The sequence below is a fragment of the Somniosus microcephalus genome, chromosome 13 (genome assembly GCF_052327205.1).
Source record: "Somniosus microcephalus isolate GS21.2 chromosome 13, FLI_Smic_1.0, whole genome shotgun sequence".
Classification (NCBI taxonomy): Eukaryota; Metazoa; Chordata; class Chondrichthyes; order Squaliformes; family Somniosidae; genus Somniosus; species Somniosus microcephalus.
The window spans coordinates 120,666,045-120,678,132 of record NC_140999.1 but is presented as its reverse complement, the minus strand read 5'-3'; positions in this window follow the sequence as shown (position 1 = coordinate 120,678,132).

Genomic DNA, 12,088 nt, shown 5'->3' with positions numbered 1-12,088 from the left:
TAAGCCCCACACTTCGGACATTTTGGGCTACTGTGTGGTAACACTGACTGTAAAAGGCACGGACTACAAGGATTTTAAACTCCTCGTGATGCCAGAACTCTGTGTTAATGTAGTCTTGGGCCTGGACTTCCAGTGCCACCACGAAAGTGTCACGCTAGCATATGGCGGGTCCCAGCCGCCACTCACAGTCTGTGGCCTATCAACCTTAAAAATCAGCCCGCCCTCTTTATTCGCTAATCTCACTCCGAACTGTAGGCCCATAGCGACCAAAAGTAGACGGTACAGTCTGGAAGACAGACACTTTATCAAGGCGGAAGTGGACAGACTCCTGCGGGAAGGCATTATTGAATGCAGTACCAGTCCGTGGCATGCCCAAGTAGTCATAGTTAAAAATAGCGAAAAGAAACGGATGGTAATTGACTACAGCTAGACTGTTAATATTTATACCCAGCTGGACGCCTACCCTTTACCCAGCATATCAGAAATGGTCAACCAGATTGCGCAATACCGAGTCTTCTCGACTATCGACCTCAAATCCGCGTATCACCAGCTCCCCATTAGAACGGAGGACCGCCCATACACCGCCTTTGAGGCGAACGGACGCCTCTACCATTTTCTCAGAGTGCCCTTCGGGGTAACAAATGGGGTCTCGGTCTTCCAACGTGAGATGGACCGCATGGTTGATGAGAATAAACTACAAGCTACCTACCCCTATCTGGACAATGTCACTATCTGCGGGCACAACCAGCAAGACCACGATCTAAATCTTGCGAGATTTTTAAAAGCTGCCCTAAAGCTGAATCTAACCTACAACGAAGACAAATGTGTTTTCAACACAACCCGTCTCTTTATCCTCGGCTGTGTGGTGGAAGATGGGGTAATTGGACTGGACCCTGACCGATTACGCCCCCTAAAGGAACTGCCCCTGCCACACAATCCCAAAGCTTTAAAAATGTGCCTGGGATTTTTTTCGTATTATGCCCAATGGGTGCCCAATTACTCTGATAAGGCCCGACCCCTCATTAAATCGACGTCCTTCCCACTATCAGCTGAAGCTCGGGAGGTTTTCACCAGTATCAAACAGGACATTGAAAGGGCTGCACTGTGTGCAGTGGACGAAAGCATTCCCTTTCAAGTCGAAAGCGATGCGTCAGACTTTGCCTTAGCTGCGACCCTCAATCAGGCTGGGAGACCTGTGGCCTTCTTCTCCCGAACCCTTCAGGGACCTGAAATCAGGCACTCTTCTGTCGAGAAGGAGGCACAGGCTATAGTGGAGGCAGTGCGGCACTGGAGACACTACCTAGCCGGCAAACGTTTCACCCTGCTCACCGACCAGCGGTCGGTGGCTTTCATGTTTAATAACAAACAAAGGGGGAAAATCAAGAATGACAAAATACTCAGGTGGAGGATCGAACTAGCCACGTTCGACTATGATATTATGTACAGGCCGGGAGCCCTTAATGAACCCCCAGACGCCCTATCGCGGGGAATGTGTGCCAGCATTCATACGGACAAATTACAGGGTCTCCACAACGACCTCTGTCACCCAGGGGTCACCCGACTATACCATTTTATAAAGTCCCGCAATCTGCCCCACTCCATCGAGGAGGTCAGGGCAATGACCAGAGCCTGCCGCATCTGTGCGGAATGCAAGCCTCGTTTCTACAGGCCTGACCGTGCACACCTTATCAAAGCCACACGGCCATTCGAGCGCCTAAGTCTGGACTTCAAGGGAACCCTTCCCTCTGCCGACCGTAACGTATACTTCCTCAATATCATCGATGAATATTCCCGCTTCCCCTTCGCCATTCCCTGCCCAGACATGACCAGTGCCACGGTCATCAAGTGTCTCTGTAATCTATTCTGCATGTTTGGCATGCCGAACTACATACACAGCGATAGGGGGACGTCATTTATGAGTGACGAACTGCGCCAATTCTTGCTCTCAAAGGGGATCGCCACTAGCAGAACCACTAGCTACAACCCCCGGGGTAATGGGCAAGTGGAAAGGGAGAATGCTACTGTTTGGAAGGCTGTCACGTTAGCCTTAAAGTCAAAAGGCCTTCCGACCTCCCGCTGGCAGGAAGTCCTCCCAGACGTGCTCCACTCCATAAGGTCTCTGTTATGTACAGCCACGAACGCTACCCCTCATGAAAAGATGTTCGTTTTCCCCCGGAAATCCACCTCGGGCATATCTCTACCCACGTGGCTGACGTCTCCGGGGACAGTACTATTGCGGAAGCACGTGAGAGGCCATAAAACGGACCCCCTTGTGGAAAAGGTACAGCTCCTCCATGCAAACCCTCAGTACGCCTATATTGAATACTCTGACGGGCGAGAGGGCACTGTTTCCATAAAAGACCTCGCTCCCTCGGGGAGCGGAGAGAACAATGAGAGACTACCTGAGAAAGACCTACACCAAAAAGAGGCAGGACGCCCAGAGGTATCAATACCCAACTTTATCCTGGAGGACACTGCAGATAACCTGGAAGACACTGCGGAGGCCCGGACAGCGGAGGAACCAGAATCTACTCCCCTAGAGGCACCCCAACCGGCTTTGCGCCGATCACTCAGAACCGCAAAACCTCCTGACAGACTCACTTATACTAACTTTTAAGAAACATCACCCCGATGGACTAAATCTAAAGAAGGGGTGAATGTAATGAAATCTGTTTGTCTTGCCTGTATTCGTTTTGCACTCATGTATATTACCCTCCCCCACACGGTGTATAGTTTCACTTCCTCTTTCCTGACTAACCTGGAAGGTTCCAGGTCTTGGCTCTTGGCCCCGCCCCTGACTTCTCTTACTTAAAGATCCCAGGATCTGTATGACTCATTCCTGTGAGCCAGTCGGTGTGTTGAGATGTTAGCTCTGATCTTAGTGATTAAAAGCCAACTTGTTAAAGTCTATAACTTCTAGTTTTGTGGTTATTGAAGGCACATCACCCCCATAGGCAATGATTTCTCAAATCTACTAGGATCCCGTGGCCTACAATAAAGTCGGCTCCCAGGACTCCTCTTCCACCCTCCACTTCCCATTTCATCAGGACACAGGTCCACTTGGAGCGGAGCGGTCCTAACCGAATGGCGAGCGGCATGGAAAATGAGCCAGCCTGTTCTTTGCCTGTGAACCCCGACAGACTGTATGGGACCCCATTAGATAGAGGCGAGGTGGTGGGGTTAGCTGAGTAGACCATGGTGCATGATGCCCCCGTGTCCAACAGATAGGTCCCCGTCACCTTTTCTACCTCCATCTCCAAGAGGGGTCTTTTCCATTCATCATACCAGAGAGAACACAGGTAAACAGGCTGCGCTGGCTCTAGTCAGGGCTGTGGGTTGGACGGGGCCGACGGGGTCAGAGCACCGGTAGCGGCTGCTACTCTCCCCTGGCCAGTCAATAAGGACCTCATGGTGTCCAAAAGTGACTCGACCTCTGCGGGAGGGATTCCATCCCCCGCCCTTTGGGCTGGGGCTGTGGAATTCTTTCCCTTGTTATCTTTCCAAGGGTTTTTGCACTCCTTCCGCCAGTGACCATCCTTCCTGCACCCGTAACAATTCATCTTTGTGTTGGGGGTTTATTCCCTTCCTGGTGCCTCTCTTTCCTACCCGGCCTGGGTTTTACCTCATGCACCTTCCCCTTGAGTGGGTGTGCATCGGTTCCCCTACCGTTCTTATAGGCTAGAGTCAACTGTCTGATCACCGTAAGTTCGGTGGTCTGGGGGTTCTGGGGTCGAACCAGATTTCCGCCTTGGCCCGGACCTGTGGCAAGCTGTTCGCCACCAGGCAACGGAGCCAGTGGGCCAGTGGATCCCCGTTCAGGAATGCCCGGTTAGGTGTCCCCGGGCAGGCACTCTGATACACCGGCCATAACTGGTCCGCGAAAGCCTGCGGGGTTTCCCCTGCGAGCTGGACCGTCTTCTCCACACGGGAGAAAGGACTTCCCTCATTCATCCCCATGGCCTCCAGAACTGCATCCCTGAGCTCCTCATACCCGCTCTGCCCCCTCTTACACTCGTCAGAGAGGGATTGGAGGAGACTACTCTCCAGGGAGAATAGCAGCATCTTGGCCTGCTCAGCGCCATTGCAGTCGTTGATGCTGGCTGCCTGCTCTATGTCCCTGAAGTGGATCGAGGGGTCTCCCTTTTCGGACAGCTTCGGGATATGGTTTACCATAGCCCTAAGCTGTTGGGTGCTATAGGGTAATATGAGCTGGTTTCGGAGGGGTCCCTCATCGTCGCCATTGATGGGTGAGCCGAACCTCCGATGCCGTGCTGGGCACATCGGTCCCGGCTCCGACCTCTCTGGCGGGGGTTGCTCCACCTCCGCTCCCACCTCTGGCTCCACCCCCCCTTGCTGCCAGACCTCACTGAAGATTGGCGCTATGGGTGGTGGTCGTGAGACCTCCTGTCACTCAACCGAGTCGTCCCTGGGCACTACCGGTGATGTTGGAACTGTCCTCCCCCCATTCCCCATAAAATCCGCCTGACCTGCCTTTGGGCTTATGAGGTGTGATAATAATAATAACTTACGGGAAGTTATGTCATCACTTCCTGTGAACTGTGAACTATGAACCATGAACTGTGTACATACCTCACTTCCTGTCATATGTCACTTCCTGTTGGACTGGTATAAATACTGGTCTGTTCAGTATTGTAAGAGGCTTCTACCAGAGGCATGGTAAAGACCTCTCTTGTATATAGTGTGTTTGTAAGTTACTTAAAGCTTACTTTAAAGTTACTTGATGGTAAGACTCCTTTTTCTTACATCAATTTAAGTAACTTAATATTTACACTCACAAATACTAGACCTTCAGACAAACTCGGAGTTAAGGATCCAGGGAACCACCCATCATGGAGAGAATCCTTAGACCTATTCGTCTGGACTTGGACCCGAATACACCAGCAGCTGGCAGGGTATGGAAGCATTGGTACCGTACTTTTGAGAATTTTCTGGATGAATGTGAAGCAGATGCTCCTGCTAGATTGAGGATACTTATCAATTATGTGACCCCAAAAGTGTTCGAATATGTTGATGAATGGGATAATTACGATGAGGTGATTCGGGCACTTAAGAAACTGTATGCCAAGACCCCAAATGAGGTCTATGCTAGACATCTACTGGCCACAGCCCAACAAGGGCCAGGGGAATCAATTGACGAATTCTTGCAAGAACTTCGCAGGCTCAGCATAGATTGTAACGTTCAGGCAGCCTCAGCTGAGCTGTACCGCAATGAAATGATTCGTGATGCTTTCATCTGCGGGATTGCCTCTCCATTTATACGCCAGCGTCTACTAGAAAGTAAAACACTTGAGCTACAAAAAGCTTTTGACCTAGCTTGTTCTCTGGATTTGGCAAAGAGAAATGCAGACCTCTATCAGCTGCCCAGATCTCGATCTGCTGCTGTAGCTGCAACCAGACAATTCAAGCGGTCTCAGGTGAACCCTATCATGGGGGAATCTAATTCTGATAATTCTGATGAAGAAGAGGAGGATGACCCCACTTTAGCAGCCTCTTGGCAATCTAGGAAGGAGTGCTTCTTTTGTGGAGATGCTTTTCACCCTAGGAAAACCTGCCCTGCTCGCAATGCAATCTGCAGTTATTGCAAAAAAAAAGGACACTTTGCTAAAGTTTGCCTATCAAGGGCCTCTACGAGGGCCAATCCAGCTAATGCCTACCGAACTGCCCCAATTAGGGCCTATCAAGATGCTCCAGCTAGGACCTATCAAGCTTCCTCTCGAGCTCTCTCCCGAAGAAGCACACCGAGAGTTTTAGCCACTGCAACGACACCAATTACAGCTGCTTGCCCACAGAACCTGTCTCATGCAGCCACAAAAATTTCAATTAAAGGGCATACCTTAGATGCCTTAATTGACTCAGGAAGTACTGATAGTTTCATTAAGGAACAGATTGTTGCGAAATTGAAACTACATGTCTTCCCATTGGACCAGGCAATTGCGATGGCTCAGTCATCACTTAATACCAGAATCTCCAGCTTTTGTGTTGTTGATATGACATTTCATGGTCGTATGTATCCCTCCACCCGACTTTCGGTGCTCAAGGACTTATGTAGTGATCTCCTCTTAGGGCTGGACTTCCAAAAACAGCATAAGAAACTCACCATTGAGTTTGGTGGATCCAAACCCGGACTTACTATTTCTAATATACCGTCTAAATTACCGTTTTGTGCATTGTCAGCAGCTTCACTTGATGAACCCTCATTATTTGCCAGTATTCCGCCTCAATGCAAACCAATAATAACGAAATCGCGGCGCTTTAATCAGGAAGACCAATCTTTTATTGCGGCTGAAATCTCTCAACTTCTAGCAGAGGATATCATCGAACCATGTTCGTCGCCCTGGCGGGCTCAAGTCGTCATTGTCAAGAACCCTCTAAAACCTCACAAACAGCGACTATGCATTGATTATTCGCAAACCATCAATCAATATACTGACTTGGACGCCTACCCATTGCCACGCATTGATGATATGGTTAATAAACTGGCCGAATACAAAGTGTTCTCAACTTACGATTTAAAAAGTGCCTATCATCAGGTACCCTTGAAGGTCTCAGATAAGCAGTACACGGCCTTTGAGGCTAATGGACGGCTGTACCAATTTCGTCGCCTCCCATTCGGGGTTACTAATGGAGTGGCTGTCTTCCAACGGGCAATGGATGGCCTGGTTAAGCAGGAAAACCTAAGGGACACTTTTCCCTATCTTGATAACATTACCATTGCAGGTCACGATCAACAGGAACACGACGCCAACCTCCAAAAATTTCGGGATGCCCTCCATCGCCGTAATTTGACCCTGAATGAATCCAAATCTGTTGAGTCACAACCGACCATCAACATCCTTGGCTACTGCGTAGGCAATGGTATCATTAAGCCAGACCCAGAAAGACTTCGCCCGCTCCAAGAGCTCCCGTCACCTAAGAATCCGGCTGCTTTACGTCGGGCTCTCGGTCTGTTTGCATACTACGCTAAATGGATTCCTCATTTTTCGGACAAAATCCAACCCTTGCTGCATGCTAGATCATTTCCACTGGGAACAGCGGCTGTTGCAGCCTTTAACCTTCTCAAAACCAGTTGGAGAAAGCGGCTCTTCACTCCATCGATGAGAATCTCCCTTTCGTGGTTGAATGTGATGCCTCGGAGGTGGCGATCTCGGCTACTCTGAATCAGGAAGGTCGTCCTGTAGCATTTATGTCCAGGACCTTACAAGGTGCCGAGCTACATTATCCTCTGGTTGAGAAAGAAGCCACAGCCATCATAGAGGCAGTACGGAAGTGGAACCATTTTCTAGCTCGCCAGCACTTTACATTGACCACGGACCAACGATCAGTCGCCTTCATGCTCGATAATCGAAAACGAACCAAAATTAAGAATAATAAAATACAACTTTGGAGGATGGAACTGGCCTCTTTTGGTTATACCATTCTCTATCAGCCTGGCAAGGAGAATATGGCCCCGGACACCCTCACACGGGCATTCTGCTCCACTATGTCATCCTCTACTCTCATGGATGTCCACAATGGATTGTGTCATCCTGGCGTTACGCGCATGCTACATTTCGTACGATCACGGAATCTCCCTTTTTCCACTGGAGATGTAAAGAAAATATGCTCAGAATGCCGGCTTTGTGCGGAATTAAAACCTCAGTTCTTCCGCCCCTCAGATGGTATACTCATACATGCAACCCAACCGATGCAACGACTTAGCATCGATTTTAAGGGCCCAGTGCCCTCTTCAACTCGGAACACATATTTGCTCACCATGATCGACGAATATTCACGTTTTCCGTTTGCCTTCCCCTGCTCCAATATGCTGGCGTCCACAGTAATCTGCTGCCTTGAGCAGGTATTTTCTCTCTGTGGCATGCCGGCTTATATTCACTCAGATCGGGGTCCATCCTTTATGTCAAGGGAACTCAAGGACTACCTCTCAGAACGGGGAATTGCTACAAGCAAAACAACACCATACCATCCCATCGGAAATGGGCAGGTAGAGAGGTATAACGGTATCATCTGGAATTCCGTACGTCTCGCTTTAAGATCTCGGGGCCTACCAGACCAGCAATGGGAAACAGTGCTTCCGGATGCATTGCACTCTATACGGTCCCTGCTTTCTACAGCCACAAATACTACACCTCATGAGCGGTTCTTTGGATTCCAGCGTCGCTCATCTCATGGGACATCACTCCCGTCATGGCTAACTACTCCTGGACCTGTATTACTCCGAAGATACGTTCGGACGTCTAAAAATGACCCTCTCGTAGACGAGGTCGAACTAACCGATGCCAACCCCACCTATGCAAACATACGATATTCCGACGGCCGAGAATCTACCGTATCATTACGGGATCTGGCTCCCTGCCCACCAGGACCTAGTGGGACATCGGGTGATGGCATTTCTCCAGGAAACTCTTGGGACCTATCGGGTACCCCTCTCCAGGATCCTGATCGGACACCAACTAGCTTGGTGCCGGTAGAACCCCGTACTCAAGGTTGCGACCCTCCCAGTACCGCGCATGAAAGTACTGATCCGCCACAGACCAGCTCTGCACCTCCCTCTGAACAGAGGCAGTCCGACTTTGAACCTATTGGGGCTCGTACTCGAAGCCATGATCTCCCCAACCCTTCACAGGGCAATCCAGGCCACACAGACTCTGACCAATGGCCAACCGCATGTAAGCGGACCAGCGACCCTCTACGACGGGAATCCAAATGGGTGCGACTCTTCCTTGTTCGGCGGCTGCGGACCAAAAGGTAGACCACAGCCTCCTAATCCTGCAGGAGGGAAGAATGTGATAATAATAATAACTTCCGGGAAGTTATGTCATCACTTCCTGTGAACTGTGAACTATGAACTATGAACTGTGTACATACCTCACTTCCTGTCATATGTCACTTCCTGTTGGACTGGTATAAATACTGGTCTGTTCAGTATTGTAAGAGGCTTCTACCAGAGGCATGGTAAAGACCTCTCTTGTATATAGTGTGTTTATAAGTTACTTAAAGCTTACTTTAAAGTTACTTGATGGTAAGACTCCTTTTTCTTACATCATGAGGCACACCATGCCTTTTGCCTTCCTGAGGGCCAGGCTCAGATTTTCTATCCGCTCTTTACAGGGGCCGTGGTCTGCCTCCTCAAACCCCTGTTCGCTCGCTAGCTTGTAAACTGCCTTTACCTCCTGCACTTTCTCTTCCTGTTCCCTAACCTGCCTTGCCAAGCGAGCGTTCTTCTCCCACAACCTTAACTAATTTCCCTTGGCTTCGGTGACTTGGCACCATAGGTATTCCAACTGGGCCTTGTGTTCTCCCATTAAATACACGCTCTCCTGATTCAAAGCCTGCAAAGCTACCAATAACTTCTCCCCTGCTAGAGCCTTATCCTGGATCTCCAGGGCTGACTCCTTTAACTCGGCTGCCTGTGCTGCAACAAGCCTGTCCAAAAGCTGGACCTGCTTTTTGAACCACATCAGCCAGACTGCCTTCTCTAAGGACTTCTTGTGTTCCTTTCCCTCTGTCCACTTAGCTGCTGCATCTGCTGGACGCCCAGCCCTTAATAGAGTGGTGATCCACTTCTTAGTGATATTCACCTTGCTAAACACATAATCAGAAATCCTTTCCTCCATCATGGTTTGCTCATCCGAACCATTGTCTACGGTATGGCAACCCTGTTGCCGCCATTTTCTGTAGGGGGTGGCGTGTGGCATGTGCGCCCAGTCAGTTATGCCCCTGACTGCCTGTGAGCAGTTTGAATCGCTCCCGCACCCCTGGGTTCTAGACACCGGACTTAGATTCAGGCGGCAATACAGAAAATCGAGTAGACAAGTGATTTGGTGTAATAAAACCAAGATTTTATTAAAAACAGAAATAAAAAAACACAGCCTGATGAGAAATTACTGATAAAAATTACAGGCATAAACAATAACTATATACTTATACATGGAATTGTAAGGGGTCGTTTTAACGAGCTTATGGTGTGCTGGATCGGTTTTGATTTCACACTGCTCGTGAGCGGTTCCGAAGCGCTCCCCCCTCACCGGTTCTAGACACTGGGCTTATTGCCAGACAACCTTGGTGTGTGGCCCAACTTGTGACTCGGAAGACAAATGGATCAGGTGAGACAAGGTGAGTTTTTAAATCAGAAATATCTTTATTTTCAAGGAGAATAAACACAGAGAATGCAAGAATCAATTTAGACAAAAATCATTAGCACGTCTCCCAATGGGAACTAAAATTTAACACACAAGGAATAACTTTGACTATCTTAAATCATACAACAATTCTTATCAGCGGTATACTAAAACGGGGGTGGGAAAAGCGCACGAACACATCGAGGGATAAATCACACTCCTTAATTACAAAACCCTTAATGTTACAAACCCTCCCATTGCTAAAATATACCTCAAATATGTCAGTTAGGCAGAGTTGGGCCTTTATGCTCACCAGAATTTTAAAACCCTCCTGGACCTTGGTACTCCTTGTTACGTCTGGGATCTCCAATCTTCCTTATGGGACCGGCTCCTGGACACGCTCTCCTGCACAAACTTGGAAGTCCTCCAAACTCCTCGAGCCGTCTCCTCTTCCGCACGGTCTTCGAACTCCTGATGGTATCTGGACTTGGACTTCACTGCTTCTGGTGAATCTTGTGGATCTGCCTGAGTCTGGCTGAATCTCTCTCCTGCACAATCTTGAAAGTCCTCCGAACTCCTCGAACCATCTCCTCTCCACTCGGCCTTCGAAATCCTGATGGTCTTGGATCTGGACTGAACTTCTGAATCTGCTCTCCTGCACAATCTTGTGGGTCCTCCTCGCTCTGTCCTTGACCTTGTGTCTGTGTGAAACTGTGATGGATCTGTCTGAATCTCACTGAATGAAAAAGAAGAAGTGGACTTGCTGTCGATTTTCCCTCCACAGCTATACTGTTTCCTTGGCCTTATCTTGGCGCCAAATCAGGGGTTTTCTTTTGTCAAGGTAGTGGGCAGGCTGCTTTGACAAAAGCAAGTCTTTATTTTAATGTCTTGTAAATGAAACTAATGGGATCAGTCCTGTGTCCCTCTGAGTTTGGTACAGATAATGGGTTTTGTCTTTGCTCTGTGATTTCAGAGATGGGTTTGCATTTTGCTAGCAATTAACACACCTTGAGGTGTAAATACTTTTGTTTTGACTTCGTTACTACTGTAACCATATTATCATATCAATAGCAGTAAGTTCTGGAATCTTCTAATCGGTGATGACTCAGGCTGCTGTAAGATACTGCTGGTGTGTCCTTTTGAACTGAGCCATGAGAACTGCCAACTCCATCTTGTGTTCTCACAATGTGGCCATTTCAGGGGTTTTACCAATATACTGTATTTCATGGATTTTGCGAATCCTACAGAATGGGGAACACATGGCACATCGAGGGAAAACAACTACATTAACAATCCCTTTATCCTTATCCCACCCCTATACCTAACTAGATTAAGCTATGAGGGGCCAGGAATCCATGCTCACCAAATCCAAGCCTGTTGCTTTAACAGTTGCGAGTTTGAGGTTTGGGCTCCTGTCCTTTGGGGTACTCCGTCGCCACGTGGTCTCAGGGCGCGGTGCTGGAGCTGTTGCTGCAACACACCTTTCTTCTCCTCAGCTACCGTCATCGTCTCGTCGTGATGGGTTCTCTTCTTCTTCTCCCTCGGGCGGTCGTCGGCGGTAACATTATGGTTGTAGATCGGTTGGCGGTTTTCACTGCTTAGATTTTACTACCAAAGCGTCAAGCGCCAGCATATTCGTCGTGGGCATGGACACTCGTGTTTAACGCCAGCTTATACGCAGAGTTCAATAGCCAACTTGTTCTCACTGTCCATACAATATGTTTTCTTCCTCAAGCGCCAGCTTATAACTAGGCGCCCGGTTTTTATCAATGCATCTTCTGCTGCCCTTCTCTGCTCTTGTCGGTCTTTACCTTTTTCTTCATCTCATTTCGTTTCATGGCCCATGTGTCCTGTATATCTTTGGACTTAGGCCTCGTTCCCCCCCGCGTTTGGTATGGATGTCCTTGGTTGCAACTTAATGCGGGGAGCGAGAAGAGAACCCGCCATGA